General features: G+C 34.6%; 1 long non-coding RNA gene and 1 other non-coding gene across 2 annotated transcripts in view; both read left to right on the forward strand.

Moving 5' to 3' along the window:
* LOC123328442 overlaps nt 1–17200 on the forward strand; it is a 225027-nt gene that overhangs the window by 138119 nt on the left and 69708 nt on the right. The window lies entirely within an intron of this gene.
* On the forward strand, nt 11180–11251 carry TRNAG-GCC. The gene has a single exon. It is a non-coding gene; the product is annotated as a tRNA-Gly (tRNA).

Consider the following 17200-nt stretch of genomic DNA (forward strand, 5'->3'; position numbering starts at 1 on the left):
ACAGCCAAGAACTGTCATGTATTGTATAAACTGTCTTGGGTTTGGGGATGTTTAGTAGTTTACTCAGTGTCATGAATTTATTAATTTGTGGAACAGGGACCTATATCTTAGTCTGTCTTATTTTTTTTATCATGTTTTTTAACACGTAATTTTTCCCACCTGTAGAAAATCTTCCTTCTGCTGTTGCTTTTCTGAATTAAATTGGTGTCATTATTCTATATTGCCTAGCAAGCATTCTCTAGTAGGCAAATAATATACAATTTATAGTAAAACAAATCTCAATCGTTTCATATGAGTTACATCATACATGAACTTAAGTAAAAATTGACAGCAAGTACTTTTGTTAAGAAAATGCTATCCTGTTAAACCACTGTCATTTCTGGAAAATGCATACTGACATGAAATTTAAAGTTCATTATATATTTCTTGAGAATGGCTTTTTCTTAACAATCAGAATATGAACTGGTAATGAAAGTTATGCAGAAAGAATCAATGAAGCACTGAGTTTGGTCTGCTGGACAGAGAGATTTGAAGATAGGTAGTGAGATTTGTAATACCAAGCTTTCATTCAATAGTTTTTTAAATGGAAGATTATAAATGATGCTAGTTATAAAATATAGAAAATAATATAGAAGACAGGGATCACTAAACTATTTACTTTTGTTATGGAGAAAAAATTTATTCACATACATGCATTCTACTCTTTTCTTCCTTCAACTAGATAATTTTCTCTTTGTACAGTAAATAGTTATATCCTGCCCTCTAGTCTCTGCGAAAAGTTTGATCTACCACTGGGTGCTTCAGATTGCACTATCAGCTTCCCAAATTCATCTATCCTAAATTTTGTTTGTTGATTTTTTGTTTGTCATTTTAGTTTTATCTCATGTGAATGGATCCCCAATAATTTTGTTTTCTTTGAAATTCATATAAAATACATGAAATATGCATATTCTTAGGGGCTTGCTTATTTTCTTCAGCATATTCATCTTCATTCCTGTATAGTGACCAATTATTTATTATTAAATCAATATCCAAAGTGACTATACCAATTAAAAATGCCCCCATCCAAAACATATGGAAGCTTTTATTACCCATTTATGCACTAAAATCTTTGAAGTCAAACTTCTTGTATTCAATATGATAGGTGTGAAAGTTTCTCCCTATCATTTTTAATTTGCATTTTCCTAATGACTAATGAGATTGAGCCTTTTAAAATGAATTTCTCTGCGAAATATATTTAAATGTCATTTGCTTAAATGTCATACTTTCATATTTTGTTATGAGTTTTTTCTTTCCTGGTTTTAGGTAGGTTTTCTTTAAATTGTAAACAGAGCTACAGCTTTTCTGATGATATGTGTAAAAACATTCTTCAACATTTGTGACCTGTTTTACCATGTCTTTAATTTGTTAAATTTTTAGATTTTGATATAATTCCTCATTTGTGCTATTTATAGATTATGCATGTTTATATTTCATTTAACAAATATTTTTTTTCATATGACAAAGTCATAACAATTTTTTCCCATGTTTCCTTCAAATTTATTAAAGATTTATCTTTTCAATTTGTCTTTACTCCATTTTGGCTTTATTATTGTGTATAGTGTAAAATTGTATCACAAAAACTACTATTACAGTTCATATTTTCCCATTAAGCGAAATGATAACTTTTGCCATATATTTTTTCAAATACATGTGCATATGTGTGTATATGTATATATTAATATATATGCTGCTAAGTCGCTTCAGTCGTGTCTGACTCTGTGCGGCCCCATAGACGGCAGCCCACCAGGCTCCCCCATCCCTGGGACTCTCCAGGCAAGAACACTGGAGTGGGTTGCCATTTACTTCTCCGGTGCATAAAAGTGAAAAGTGAAAGTGAAGTCACTCAGTCGTCTGACTCTTAGCGACCCCATGGACTGCAGCCCACCAGGCTCCTCCATCCATGGGATTTTCCAGGCAAGAGTACTGGAGTGGGGTGCCATTGCCTTCTCCGATTAATATATATACACATATATATTTTCAACTGTGTGGAAGACAGTTGAAAATTCACATATAGCTTATGATCAACCCTTAGTATATGAAGTTCCTCATGTCCATAGATTCAACAACTTTAAATCATATAGCACAGTACTATTTACTATTTTAAAAAATCTGTATATAAGTGGGTAGTTTTACCATCATTTACTTGCCTGTCTAGAACTCTTTGCCTCAATATTTTCTGATAAATTTTTTATGTAGCACATTCACTTTCTCCCTACTGTGCTGAAATTTATAGTCTCCAGTAGACTATACTGGAGAAGTCATACAGTGTAAAAGAGTACATTTATTCTTTAGGGTAATTCTCAACCTTCAGTTTGCGTAAACATTGTTAAGATAGCATGATTAAGTGCTATCTGCATACCCCAGATAATCTGTATCTGTAGGTCTAGGATGAGGTTTGAGAATTTCATTTCTAGCAGCATCCCAGGCAATTCTGCTATTGGTTTAGAACTGCACATTGAATATCACTCAATTATGATACTGGTAGCAATTTTTAGGATATTCTGTTGACAGATTTTAGAGAAAGAGCTTTACCTCAGATGAAATCTTCATTCCTTGTATGTTCACATATGAAATGGCAGCTGTATTGTTCAATTAGCAATGATGCCTCATTTGATTCACTGATGGGATGTTAAGTACAATTCAGTGCTTCTTGTGCCTATGGACAATGACGCACATGACACAAATGTAATCTGATATCAGCTATCTATACTTCTGAAAGCTCAAATTACATTGTCTCTGAACCTGGCTTATTAATGTATCAAACCTGATATGTAGCATTCCTAAAAGTATCCCTGTTATTTGTTCCTCGAAAAAGGGAACATAGATTGCAAACCAGTTCTTCAGATGCAGGCAACTTTAGTTTCTTATGTTCTTCCTCCCATGCTTGTTTCCCTACCTCCCGGAGAGTCTCTTTAGGAGCCTCAGTGCTGCAACTCTTGACATATCACTGTGGGTATACCATCTATGAAAACTTCCCAAACTTCCAATCTGCAAGGTGCCAATCTTGCCTGGAAAATAGGCTGCAGTCCATTGGGTCACTGAGAGTCGGACACAACTGAGCGGCTTCACTTTCACTTTCAATCTTCAATCTGGTGTTTTTCTCACCTAGAAGCTGCAAGATATTAACGTTTCTGGGGTAATCCTATCAAAATACCCTTTTATTCTTTTCATAGTTAATGGAGGATGCAACAAATCTTGCTTGCCAATTTTACTTTGAAATTTTTAGCAGTGTATCCATCTCTGTGATTATCCACAATAATGGTTAAGGTCCTCATCTACTCTTGCCAAGATTGTTAAAATAATCTCTTAACTGGTCTCCTTCCATACTTATTCCTCTAAATTACATCTTTTCTACAGTCAAAGAAAGATTTATCTGAACACATAACTATGCAACTATAATAAGAACTGTGTATTTAATTATATCTATGTATTTCCTACTTAATAGGGTAAAGATTTTAAAAAAAATCTCTGGAATTAAACTTTATAGTGATCATTATTAGGCAATTTTAGGAGTTGAAAGTACTTAGTAATATTCCCAGTAAATAGTGGAACACATATATATGACTGTATCTTCTATTAAGGATATATTTGAGGGCATTAATTCAGCATCTTCTACACAGAAAAAAATACATTCCCCAATTTTCAGTGTTTGCATCAGCAGTTCAGAAATAACTATCTTGATCTTAAAATAAGACTAACTAAACAAAATGGTATGAGACTGGAAATGAATCACATTTAGAAAAGAAACCTGATTTCTGTAACAAAAATTAATGCCCTGGTGTCAATGAGGAATCATTATGAAGCAGAGTGTAAACGTTTTGTTGATAATTAACTTAAATATGGAGAAATGATGAGAAAGATGTAAGGGAAATACTAATATGGATTTTGGATAAAAGTTATAGGCTGTTTAAATTGTTTTCAATATTTGAATATTATTTTCATGTGCTATCTTTATGTTTTGATATTGATCTAATACACTATTGAATATCAAACATTATGTTTACTTCATCAACCAGTAAACAGCAGAGAACAAATTTTGATGAGTTCAACTGAGTCAGTGTTTTTGATGAGGCTGGGAAAGAATGGGGGTAATAATTTTTTGACATATGGATACCCTGGCACTTGAACTAGTCCCGCTGTTCCCACATAATGTCCCCAAAATGTCAAACAATCCCTCTATCCATGCTATGCAGCCCCAGCAAAACTCTTGCTTGCCTGGTGCTGGAAGCCAGGAAATCGTAATAAATGTCAAAAGGAATATGAGGAAAATATATGGAAAGGCACTCGGCAAGAAATGTAGCTGATACTGCCTGCTTTTAAACTCAGTTGTTACTGATCCTATTCCAAGCTTCTTTAATTTAAAAAGCTGATGAGTATCCTGAACATCGTGTTCAAAAGAAGAATATTCAAATAGCTCAAAAAACAAGAAATTTATAACTCATTAATATAATCTCAATAAATGACAGAAGGAAATTCTTGGCCTAAATCACTCCAAAAGTATACTTGATCCCACTCTACTGTCTCTCTTCTCACTTTCTGGTCATTAATCTGCTAAAGAGTCTAGTTCTGCCGAGAAACAGGTCAAGTGCAGAAGAATTCATAAGCCAGTAAGATTTTTTTTAAACAAGGTACTTGTGTTTATTATTTATTGCTGTGTACCATAAATTACTCAAAGTCCAGCATCTTGAAGAGACAAACGTTATCTCACAGAGATGAGAATCAGGAATCTTAAGAGTGGCTTAGTTGGGTGATTCTGGGTCAGGGTTTCTTATGAAGGTGCTATCAAAGTACCTCTGAAGACTTGAGTGGGATTGGAGAATGCCCTTCAACACTCATTCTTATAGTTGTTGGCAGGAGGCAACACTTTCAACACTGTTCTTAGAAATTTCAGCTAGATTACCAAGTTATTATATGCAATGCTGATACTAAAATTGGCTGCCACTACAGAGCAAGGCATCACCAACTCTATGGACGTGAGTTTGGGTGAACTCCGGGAGATGGTGATGAACAGGGAGGCCTGGCGTGCTGCGATTCACGGGGTCGCAAAGAGTCGGACATAACTGAGCGACTGAATTGAACTGAACAGAGCAAGGATCTCCTTTTCCCAAGTTTCAGATAACATTTTACTTCTGTTTCTACAAGCTCTTTCTGGGAGTCTTATTAATCACCACTTGACTTTAAGGCTTTATTTAACAGATCCTTCAAAAGTAACATTTAATTAATGATATAAAGGAAGTAAGAGAGAGAACTATGCAGCTAACCAGGGGAAGAACATTCCAATTAGAGGAAGCCAAATGCACAGATGCACCGAGGAAGAGGTGCTTTGACGTGGTCAGAAAATCCTACAAAGGCCAGAATAGCTGCAGTAAAATGCAAGAAGGAGGAATTCCTTTGAGTAGGAGGAAAGAGTTGCAGCAAGTAGTAAGATCGATTAGGGGCTTAGAGGCTGCTGTAATGACTTTTTGCTGATTGAGATGGGGAAGTAATGGTGGATATGCAATCTGGCTTAAATTATAAAAGAATCACCCTGGCTGTATATGGAATATACCTTGGTATGTGTGGGATGTGTGTGTGGTGTAAATATGGGCCAGTTAGGAAATATTGTAGTCCAGTGCAAGATGTTGGCACCCTAAGCTTGGCTCATAACAGGAGCTTTAACAAAAATTGCTGAATTTTGAATATTTCAAAAGGAATATCTTGAAGCTTCTGTTCATGTGGATCCATATTACATATTACTCGGGAGTTGATGTCAAATCATAACTTTATAACTCTTAAGACTTGAGATCTGTAACATTTGATTCGAAACCAAAGATAAATATTTGTAGGATATCAGATTGTAATCTGGATAAATAGATCATTGGGCCATTCTATTTTAACCTAAAACAGAAGGTTAAAGTATAAGTCAATAAGAAACACATGTGCATTGTACAGATAATACAACTTGAAAATCAGGTTTGAAAATTAAAAGTCATATTGAATCTTCCTTTTGCTCAGATTTTTACAAATGAACTAGTTCTGTTGATTTATTATAAAATGTATGTAAAGGAAAGTTTGACAGATGAAAAGGGCAAATGACACCTGATAACTAATGGAGAGTAAAAGTGTCTTGGTGTCTGTGTTTATCAGATTAGGGATAATTAAATAGCTGAAATTATATATCAGTAGTCAACTTTCAATGGTTGTTAATGCATAGATTACCTTACCATTACTATGATTTAAAAAATATGTTTAAGAACAACTACCTTAAAATATATAAGGGAAAAGAATTTGTGGAAAGTGAAGTATTCTGGCCAGGAAAGTTGATGGTTTGGAAATAGTATTTAAAAAACAATTTCAAAGCAGATAATAGTATAGTTTCTATCTCATTTGTCATTGTTGTATTGAACATTTAATAGAAATGCTTTATATTTTATCCAAAGTAGGGTAAGAGGGCAGATCCCAGTTATGGAGAAGCACTAATTTTTCCAGGTATGGCCCATGACTAGCTACCCTCAGTTGTCCCGCAAGTCTATTCTACATTTATTGATACCTTAACCCCTTTGTAAGGAGAGACTGTATTAATCTCTGAAGATTGTTCCCTAGCACCCTGAGTCATCCTCCAAGGATGAATAGTCCTGTCATATGTTCTTTTTGGATACTATACTAATGTCTGATACTATAATTTACCTCCATTTTCCACAATGTACTACCAGCCATGTTCTTAGAATATTTATTACATAATCACACAGTTTGCAAGGAAACTTTTCACCTAAAGTTGTAAATAATAGTGAAAGATATTGGAGGTAGTTCTTGGAATGGGGTAGGACTTCATAAAGTGTTTCTTGAGTGAGAGGCACCATTTTTTTATGTAATACATCTGCATTATAAATCTTGCTCCAGTGCCCAAAGTATTCTTGATATTTACCCTTTTAACAAAACCACTCCTGTTACTGCAGTATGTGATTGAAGAATGGCTAGATGCTACAGATATTAAAATGAGGCTTAAGATTATTTTTGAAATAGGAGCTCAAGTCACTTTTGTCTTCTCCTATTATAATACTTCTGGAGAAGGCAATGGCACCCCACTCCAGTACTCTTGCCTGGAAAATCCCATGGACGGAGGAGCCTGGTAGGCTGCAGTCCATGGGGTCGCTAGGAGTCAGACACGACTGAGCGACTTCACTTTCACTTTTCACTTTCATGCACTAGAGGAGGAAATGGCAACCCACTGCAGTGTTCTTGCCTGGAGAATCCCAGAGATGGGGGAGCCTGGTGGGCTGCCGTCTATGGGACTGCACAGAGTCGGACACGACTGAAGCGACTTAGCAGCAGCAGCAGCTATTATAATACTTCAGTCCTTTGTTGCTAACTTCACACTCATTCTTAGATACCGACTTATAACAGGATCTTTTAGCTTTGTGCCAGTGGAAGCTTCAGATTCACATTTAACTGATACTAATAATAACTGAATAAAAACTATTTACCAAGCACTGTGCTGGGTACTTTCACAGATTATGTAATTTCAGTCCACAAGCAGGCATGATTTAGTCCTATTGAAGGAAAATGAAAACTTGTAGAGGTAAAATAACTTGCTTGAAGCATCACAGACCCTGTTTGGATTTAAGTTTTTATTCTCAGTCCAGGATTCTCTGACATTCATCCAGACTACTTATTATTCTGCAAGGAAGATTTGTGTCCTTAACCATTAGTCTTAAACATCAGTGACAGTTATCTTTAGAGATGCCATGCTAATCCTATTGTGTTCTGGGTCATTATTTCTAGAATGCCATTTTAGTCTGAGGATTAGAGGTGTAAAAGTAAGCACCCAGATACACATCACAGTTAATGTCAAAATCTTCAACATTTTAACAGACAGAGCTTCATTTTGAAATAGTAATTTTTCATTTCAGTTTCTCAGGGGTTTGAACAAAAGCCAAGATTGGAGGTTGGTTTTCACAAATTGAGCTAGATTAAATTATATCTTGTCTTCATTTTGTCATGCAATGGCCTGGAAGTATAAATAGTACTAATATAATTGCCCTGGTTCACTTTAATATACATATGACTGCTAAAACCAATCTAAATTAATTAAACGAGTTTTAATTTGATTTTTAACCTTTTAAGTATCCCAAAATAAGACAGAAGATCTAATTTGGAAAATAGAGATGCTCAGGATGCCAAGTCAAATTTAATCTACAAAACAAGTCAGATATTGACTGGAGACACATTTCTATGGACTGATTTATGCTGTTAAGAGAGGTAAAAATGTTAACCCTGTACTTTAGAGACCTGGAATTAGGAAATGTCTCTTTATAAGCCAAGGGACTGAGATTCAGCATCAGTGTATAATACATCTGCTTAGGGTGTGTACTTATTTTCTATGAAAAGCCATCTAGCCTTCTTTTCTTTATTTTTTTTTTTAATATGTCTTTCTGTACACCATTCTTGGTAGAAACATTTTATTGGAGATAGTGCTAGAGACAAGGTAGGAGCTTGACAAATTGTTTTGATTTCCTTAAAAAGGAAATATGTGGTCAATTAATAAAAGTGCTGTTGCTGCTGATGGCGATAATGATGGTAATGGGGCCAATGTTCGCTGAATGTTAACTGTCTACCAGACCTATTCTAAGTTCTTTAAATGTAGTAACCTATTTAGTACTTTTTGCAGCCACAAAAGATGGGTTATACTTATCCCCTCTATTTTATTTTATTTTTTGTATTTCTTTTTTTAAAATTTATTTATTTTAGTTGGAGGCTAATTACTTTACAATATTGTAGTGGTTTTTGCCAGACTAAGGGACTCTTTTTCCCAATTAGTTGAACCCAATTGATGGTAGAAACATTATCTTTTCTTGTTGGTTATCATCCAATACAGCCATGTATTCAGTAAATGTCTACTGAGAGTTGATTCTAGAAGTACTGATGAACATGACACATGTCTTTACCGAAAGGGCTTATCATTAAACAGAAACAAATATAAGAAGTAACAAATTCTACCTGTGAACAAACTGCAGGGTCCATGATGTACATCAAGATTAACCTGAAATATGTCAAAAGTGCAAATCTCAGGTTGAAACACGTTGACATGTAGAAAGAAGAGAAAATCACTGGAAAAAAATCTCAACCTATAAGTAAGTAAACTTTCCTCTAATAAAACTCAAAAAGAAGAACCACTAAAAATTAATGATTTAAACTTTTTCAAAATGAAGAAGACTTGTTCTTCAAAAGACAGTTTTATAAAATGAAAAGACAGAAATACTGGGAGGATATTTATGTATTCTCCAAGAATTTTATATATATATATATATGTATATATGGGGCATATATTTTATATGTATTGATACCCAATGTTCTTCTAAAGACAGCATTAAAAAAAGGAAAAGATAGCAAAAGAAAAAGTACACACATATATTACATATATATATTTCCCTGATATCTCACTCATATATATTGATATATTGATAAATAGATATCAATTTAAACACAAAATGTATAAATTTTATAATTTATAAAATGTAAATATATCAATATAGATCAGTTCAGTCAGTTCAATCACTCAGTCGTGTCCGACTCTGCAACCCCGTGGACTGCAGCACGCCAGGCCTCCCTGTCCATCACCAACTCCCAGAGTTTACTCAACCATCTCATCCTCTGTCGTCCCCTTCTCCTCCCACCTTCAATCTTTCCCAGATCAGGATATTTTCAAATGAGTCAGTTCTTTGCATCAGGTGGCCAAAGTATTGGAGTTTCAGTAGGTCTTCATAAATCAGTTATTTATATCTATATTTATTTCTCATATTTATAGATATACTGATATATTTATAAATATATCAATATGTATCAATATAATTTTATATAGAGTAGATAAGAATTCTTAAAACCAATAAAAACTCCAACAAACTAGTACAAAGTAAGAAAAATATTTGGACAGAGACTTCTGCAAAGAAGATATAAGATGACTAATAAGCACACAAAAAAATGTGTAACAATTTTAGTTTCCTGAAAAATACGAATTAAAACAATGAGATACTGCCATGTAGATCATATAACTAATAGGAGGGTGAGAAGTTTCTAAAACAGACAATACCAATTGTTAGCAATTATGTGATCAACTGGGGTTCTCATACATTGCTGGTGGGAATGTAACATAAGACACCCACTTTGGGAAACAATTTTGAAACTTTTTTTTTAAGTTTAAACATAACCTTACCATAAAACTCCCAAGGAAAATGAATTGTGTGTCCATGAATCTTACGTTCAATGAGTTGGTACATGAATATTCATTGCAGCTTATTCATTATAGTAAAACCTGGAATTAATCCAATTATTCATCAGCGGCTGAATAGATCAATTATGGTATATTTCATGCAATGAAATGCAATTCAGTCATAAGTAGATACAAACTAGCAACACACACAACAATATGGGCAAACTGCCAAAACATTGTGCTGAGTGCAAGAATCCAAACGCAAAGGACAACATGCTGTGAGATGCGGTGAACATGGCTCTCAAAGAGATGATGCTAATCTATCCTGACAGAGGGCAGATCAGGTTTACCTGAGTTGTGATATAGGGTAAGGGATTCATTAGGAAAGACACAGTAGGGTTGCCAGGTTAGCTAAATACATGAATGCATAAACAGATAAATACAAGATACCCAGTTAAATTTGAGTTTCAACTAAAAAATGATTTTTTTAAATGTATCTCAAATACTGCATGCTTGTGATACATAGTACTGACTGATAAAAGAAATAGTATCATGTCCCCAAACATGACACACATAAAGAGAAATATATACACTTAAATGCTTATATTGGAACTTATATTAGCAAAAAGAAACAGCATGAATCATGCATTGGAATAAGAAAAATATGTAATAAAGCAAAAAAATCTGTATAAAATATTATTTAAGGACACAGAAAGATATGATAAAAAATACCATCAACTCAATAAAATTTGAAATGTTTCATAAGATGAATCAGGGAAAAAAGGGAGATGATACAAATGACTGTTATCAAGATTGAAAAGGGGACAGCTCTAACAATAAAGCAGATATTAAAAACAAATAAAACCTATGAAACATTTATGCCAGAAATTTTCAAACTTAGGTGAAATGAGTAAATAAAAATTAAAAACCATCAGATTCACTCAAGGGGCTTCCCTGGTGGCTCAGTTGGTAAAGCATCTGCCTGCCATGCAGGAGACCAGGTTCGATTCCTGTGTCGGGAAGACCCCCTGGAGAAGAGAATGGAAATCCACTCCAGTATTCTTGCCTGGAGAATTCCAAGGACAGAAGATTCTGGAGGGCTGCAGTCCATCGGGTGATAAAGAGACAAACACGACTGAGTGACTAACACACACAAAATTCATCAGATTCACTTGAAGAGAATTAGAAGTTCTGAATTATTCTGTAATCTTAAACTCAATAGTTTAAAAAGCCCTACTGAAAATGATAGATTTTACCAATGAGTTCTACCAGAGAGTCAAGGAAGAATTCAATCCTGGCTTATCCATGATTTTGCAGACTGAAGTGAGAAAACTCCCAAATTGTGTGATTCAGTTAGAATAGCATTGATTGCAAAACCTAAAATGTTTAACAGTATTAATGATATCTTACATAGAAACATTGTTCACATAAACTAAAACATTACCAAAATAATTCAAGAATATATAAAAATGCATTATAGTCAATTGACCTTATTTTGTGTATAAAAGGATCAGGAAAGAAATGAATATAATTTACCACATTAATAAAAATAAATGAATAAATGATCGACTATATTGTTATAATGATAGATGCAAACTAGGAATTGAAGGAAGTTTCCCTAATTGATAAGACTATCTGGAGGAAAATATATAACAAACACTGTATTTTATGGTGAAATATTAATACATTCCCTGTAAATCAATGTGCCTATTATTACCATTTGAATTCATATATTTTCTGGATTTTCCTATGGTTCTCATACTTTAATAAGTATATGAGTCATCTAAGGATCTTGTGAAATGCATGCTATAATTCAGTTTATCTGAGGGGGGCTGATATAAATATATATGTATTTTCTTTCTTTTTCATATTTTTTCTCTTATAGGTTATTACAAGTTATTAAATGTAGCTCCCTGTGCTCTACCGTATATCTTTGTTATTTTATATATAGTAGTGTGCATCTGTTAATCCCAAATTCATAATTTATCCCTTCCTAAATTCTTTTTGCATAAGTCTAAGTTTGTATTCTATGTGAGTCTATTTCTGCTTTGTAAATAAGTTTCTTTGTATCCTTTTCTTTTTTTTAGATTTCAGATGTAAGTACTATAATACAATATTTGTCTTTCTCTGTCTAATTTACTTAGTGTGATAATCTCTAGGTTCATCCATGTTGCTGCAATATGGCATTATTTCATTCCTTTTAATGATTAGTAATATTCCAATTTGTGTGTGTATCACATTTTCTTTATCCGTTGATGGACATTTAGGTGGTGTCCATGTCTTGACTATTGTAAACAGTGCTGCTATGAACATTGAAGTGCAGTTATCTTTTTGAATTAAAGTTTTTGTCTTTTCTGGATTTATATCCAGGAGTAGGAATGCTAAGTCATATGGTAGCTCTATTTGTAACTTTTTAAGGAACTTTCATAGTGTTTTCCATAGAGCTATACCATTTACATTCCTACCAACAGTGTAGTTCCTTTTTTCCACACCCTCCTTGGCTATTAATTTTTTTAAGTGTTTTTCTTAGGTTGATTCTAAAATTAATAGAATAAGGAAAGAGGCTAAAAATAGATAAGACTAACCTGAAGAAAGAAAACAAGGTGAAGAGATTTGTTCAAACAATATCAATTCATAAAACTAGAATAACAAAGGCAATATTGGTTCATGGATGGGCTAATAGAAAAATGGGAAAAATAGGGAATATGGAGTCAGATACACACATATTCTGAAAAACTAGTATGTTATGGGCATGGTTCAGTACATCAAAGATAATCAATGAACTGTTTGATAAATTGTGTTGGGGGAAAGTTTATACATATGTATAAATATATTTTATATATAATGTCCATATGCTTGGTTCAAAAATACTTCTTGAGATATCAAACGTTAGTTTCAAAGGCAGAATACAAAGCTATTAAAAGACAGCATAAAACAAGATTTTATGATTTCAGAATAGGTATACATTTTCAAGATGCTAAAAAGAAAATATTTTAATAAAGACAAGATTTTAAAGTTTCAAAAATCTTAAATTAAAAAAATTAGAATGTATAAATCTTAATTAGGAGAAGATGTTTGTATCACAGATAATAGCAAAGAATTAGTATCTAGAATAAACAAAACTCAGAGTGACCTATGAGAAAAGAAAAGCAACCCAACGGGAGAAAGTCAGGTACAAAAACACTACAGAGGGAAAATATATCCTAAATCAACATATGAATCTCAGTATTAATTGGAGCATAGAAATTATAAATATAAAAAGAAAAACTATGACCACCTACTTGGTGAAAATTAAATTAACTGACACAAATGTTGATTAAGATACTGAAAGCTTTATGAGTACTTATACAATATTAACGGGAGTGTATAATTATATTCTGCTTGAGAAATCATGTAAGTAAGTAAGTTAGAATTGTTTTGTAAAGCTGAAGAAAAATAACCTTGATAGCCTCAAAATTTCACTCGTATTTCTCATGTCTTAGAGAAATTCATATACATGTGCACTGTGTCCGTATGGTTTTGAATAGCAGAATATTGAATCAACCCAAGCGTTGTTAACAGTAAAATATATAAATGAATTGTAGAATATTCATGTAATATAACCCAATAAGATAGTCAAATAATGAATTCTAGCTTCACTTATCAATCTGGATAAATGTCAAAAATGTAATGTAAAGGAAAATGCACATTCCTAAAAGAACACATAGTTTTTACATTAAGTTAAAAGCAAACACAAATGGATATTACATGCTAAGAGATTCATAAATGGAAAGGCAAATGTATTAACAGAAAGATGTGGCACATAGTGACATCTTTAAAGGTGCCAATTATGCTAGTTTTTGTAAGCAGGATGTTGGATACGAAGGATTCAAAGATGTTTATAAATTATTCTTTATCTTGCACATATACATTATATATGTACACAGATACTTATATATATGGCATATAAAATATTTATTATTTTAAATGTATGACATATTTCTATAAATGCATGTTGTAAAAAGATCAAGCAGAATATTATAAGGCCATTTTCCCTTACAAACACAATGGCATGACAACAATTTTTACCATGTACTTCCATCTGGTGTAAATACAGAAATTCTTAGTTATTTTTGTTTCTCTGCCACTGAGGCTCAATGTAATGTAGGCAAACTTCATTACTCTCCTGTGCTTGTAATTTTCTTTTGCAAAGTGTAAGGCATATTTTTCATTCACCTTGAAGAAATGCCGTGGGACCCAAAATGTAAACACTTTTAAAACAAAGCTGATAAATTCTTATTTATTCACTTTAAGATTCCAACTACCCATGGGAAAATTCTCAGATTGCTTATAGCCCTTTACATACAATGGTTTTTCAAGGAAGTATATCTTTTTTAAAAAAATATAAATTTATTTATTTTAATTGGAGGCTAATTACTGTACAATATTGTATTGGTTTTGCCATACATCAACATGAATCCACCACGGGTGTACACGTGTTCCCCATCCTGAACCCTGCTCCCACCTCCCTCCCCATACCATCCCTCAGGGTCATCCCAGTGCACCAGCCCCAAGCATCCTGTATCCTGCATCGAACCTGGACTGGAGATTAGTTTCTTATATAATACATGTTTCAATGCCATTCTCCCAAATCATCCTACCCTCTCCCTCTCCCACAGAGTCCAAAAGACTGTTCTATACATCAGTGTCTCTTTTGCTGTCTCATATACAGGGTTATTGTTACCATCTTTCTAAATTCCATATATATGCATTAGTATACTGTTTTGGTGTTTTCCTTTCTGGCTTACTTCATTCTGTATAATAGGCTCCAGTTTCATCCACCTCATTAGAACTGATTCAAATGTATTCTTTTTAATGGCTGAGTAATACTTTGCCGGGAGCTGGCATATTGCATATTGAGTGCATATTGCATATTGAGTGCAGCACTTTCCACAGCATCATCTTTCAGGATCTGGAATAGCTCATCTGGAATTCTATCACTGCCGGGAGCCAGCGTGAGGAATTCCGCCCATGACAAAGGTCATGAGGAAGGAGGCTCGGCATACGCAAAGGCGGGATCGAGCCTCAGGAGTCCCCCTGGAAATTCTCGAGCATCTACCCCCCAAACCAGAGTCTGCCTACTTTCTGCTTTGTGCTTTCACCTACACCTCTGACTTTACGGGGGGCTGTCCCCCACTACCTCTCTCTGAAAAAAGAGTTAGCTTACAGCTCCAGTTAATAATTCCTGGGTGTGACAGTGTTTAACCTACAAACTCCTTTGGAAATCCTCTAGCCTGCCTGAATAGGTTTTTCCGGCCACATGTGATTGTTCAGAGCCTCCCAACTGTGAGAGGCAGGAGATGTTCTAAACTGTCTAAACACAGATTCCTTTGAGTAGTTAAAAGATTGATTAGAAATTGTATTGGTGAAGGGTTTGTCACTTATTGAGCCAATGTTTGCTGCTAAGTCTCCATACTCCGTACCTACTGTGTCCTTGGCAGTGTATTGATTGATATAATGGGTGTATAGAAATGTAAGTAGTAGCTTCAATGTTTGTAACGTTGGACCCTTGAGTTAATTCTTTTCTTGATTGAGCCCCCCTCACCTTTGCCCTATAGGAATGCAGCTTTGTCCAATGCTTTTTTTGGAGGCTGGTGCCTGACTTTGGAATAATCACCTTTAGAGAAAGGTAAGTTTCTTAAAATGTTAACAGGCCTCCTGGCCAGAAGATGATGTAATTCACCTGAACTTTTGCATATGATAAGTTTGAAAAGCCTGGCTTCAATTAGGACCAGGAACTGCTGTCCTTGCATGACTCCACCCCTTCCCCCATTATCCTCTATGCACAACTTTAGGTATAAAAACTACTTTGGAAAATAAAGTGCGGGCCTTGTTCACTGAAACTTGGTCTCCGCATGTCGCTCTCTCTTTCAAATTCTGGCTGAGTCTCCATCTGGAGCGCGGAACCTACCATGCTTGCTAATTATGCCTGGGCTTCTAAGATCCGACCGGGGAGGCCTCAGTGTCTCCTCTCCTTCGGAAGAACGGAAGGACGCCTGCGGCCTACGTAAGTGGTGCAAACTTCTTGTCTTGAAGTTTTATTGGTCTCCCGCGTAAACCAAGCTACTCAGCCTCTTTTCTCCACTGAATTTTCCTACTGAGCTATCCTCATTCTATTACTCTTTATATCTTTGATGAATAAATAATTAAATAGGTCGCCGACGCCGTCCCCGCTTCGAATACCCTGGATCAGCCGGGGCTGGACCCCGGCAATACTCCATTGTGTATATGTACCACAGCTTTCTTATCCATTCATCTGCTGATGGACATCTAGGTTGCTTCCATGTCCTGGCTATTATAAACAGTGCTGCGATGAACATTGGGGTACACATGTCTCTTTCAATTCTGGTTTCCTCGGTGTGTATGCCCAGTAGTGGGATTGCTGGGTCATAAGGCAGTTCTATATCTTTCTATTCATTGAGCATTCACTACTATACTTTAACAACAATATCTGGTATGCTCTTTAGTATTTCAAAGTTATTTGATATTTGTGATTCAGTTTTACTCTCATACCACCCTCATGAGACAGTGAGGAATTGTTCATACCATTTTACATACAGTAAAGATCATAGCGCTAGCAACATCCATGGACTGTTAATGAGTTGAAGGCAGTTTCTTCCATGAATTGTAGCTTAACTGATATCTTCTTAAACACTGAAATTTTCTCTGATCTGGAAGGGATTGTTTTTGGCACTGCCTTCCAAAAGCAACCATAATCCTCTATAGAGGAAGATAACATAATTTTAGACCTCAAATTATCTTTCCAATCAAACTTATGGTTACCAGCAGTGAAGAGTAGGGGAGGGGAATTGGAGGAAGGTGGTAAAAAGGTATAAATTTTTTGTTGTTGTTCAGTCACTATGTCCAGTTCTTTGTGACTTCATGGACTGCAACACGCCAGGGTCCATTATCTCCAGAATTTGCTCAAATTGA

The sequence above is a fragment of the Bubalus bubalis genome, chromosome 12 (genome assembly GCF_019923935.1).
Source record: "Bubalus bubalis isolate 160015118507 breed Murrah chromosome 12, NDDB_SH_1, whole genome shotgun sequence".
Classification (NCBI taxonomy): Eukaryota; Metazoa; Chordata; class Mammalia; order Artiodactyla; family Bovidae; genus Bubalus; species Bubalus bubalis.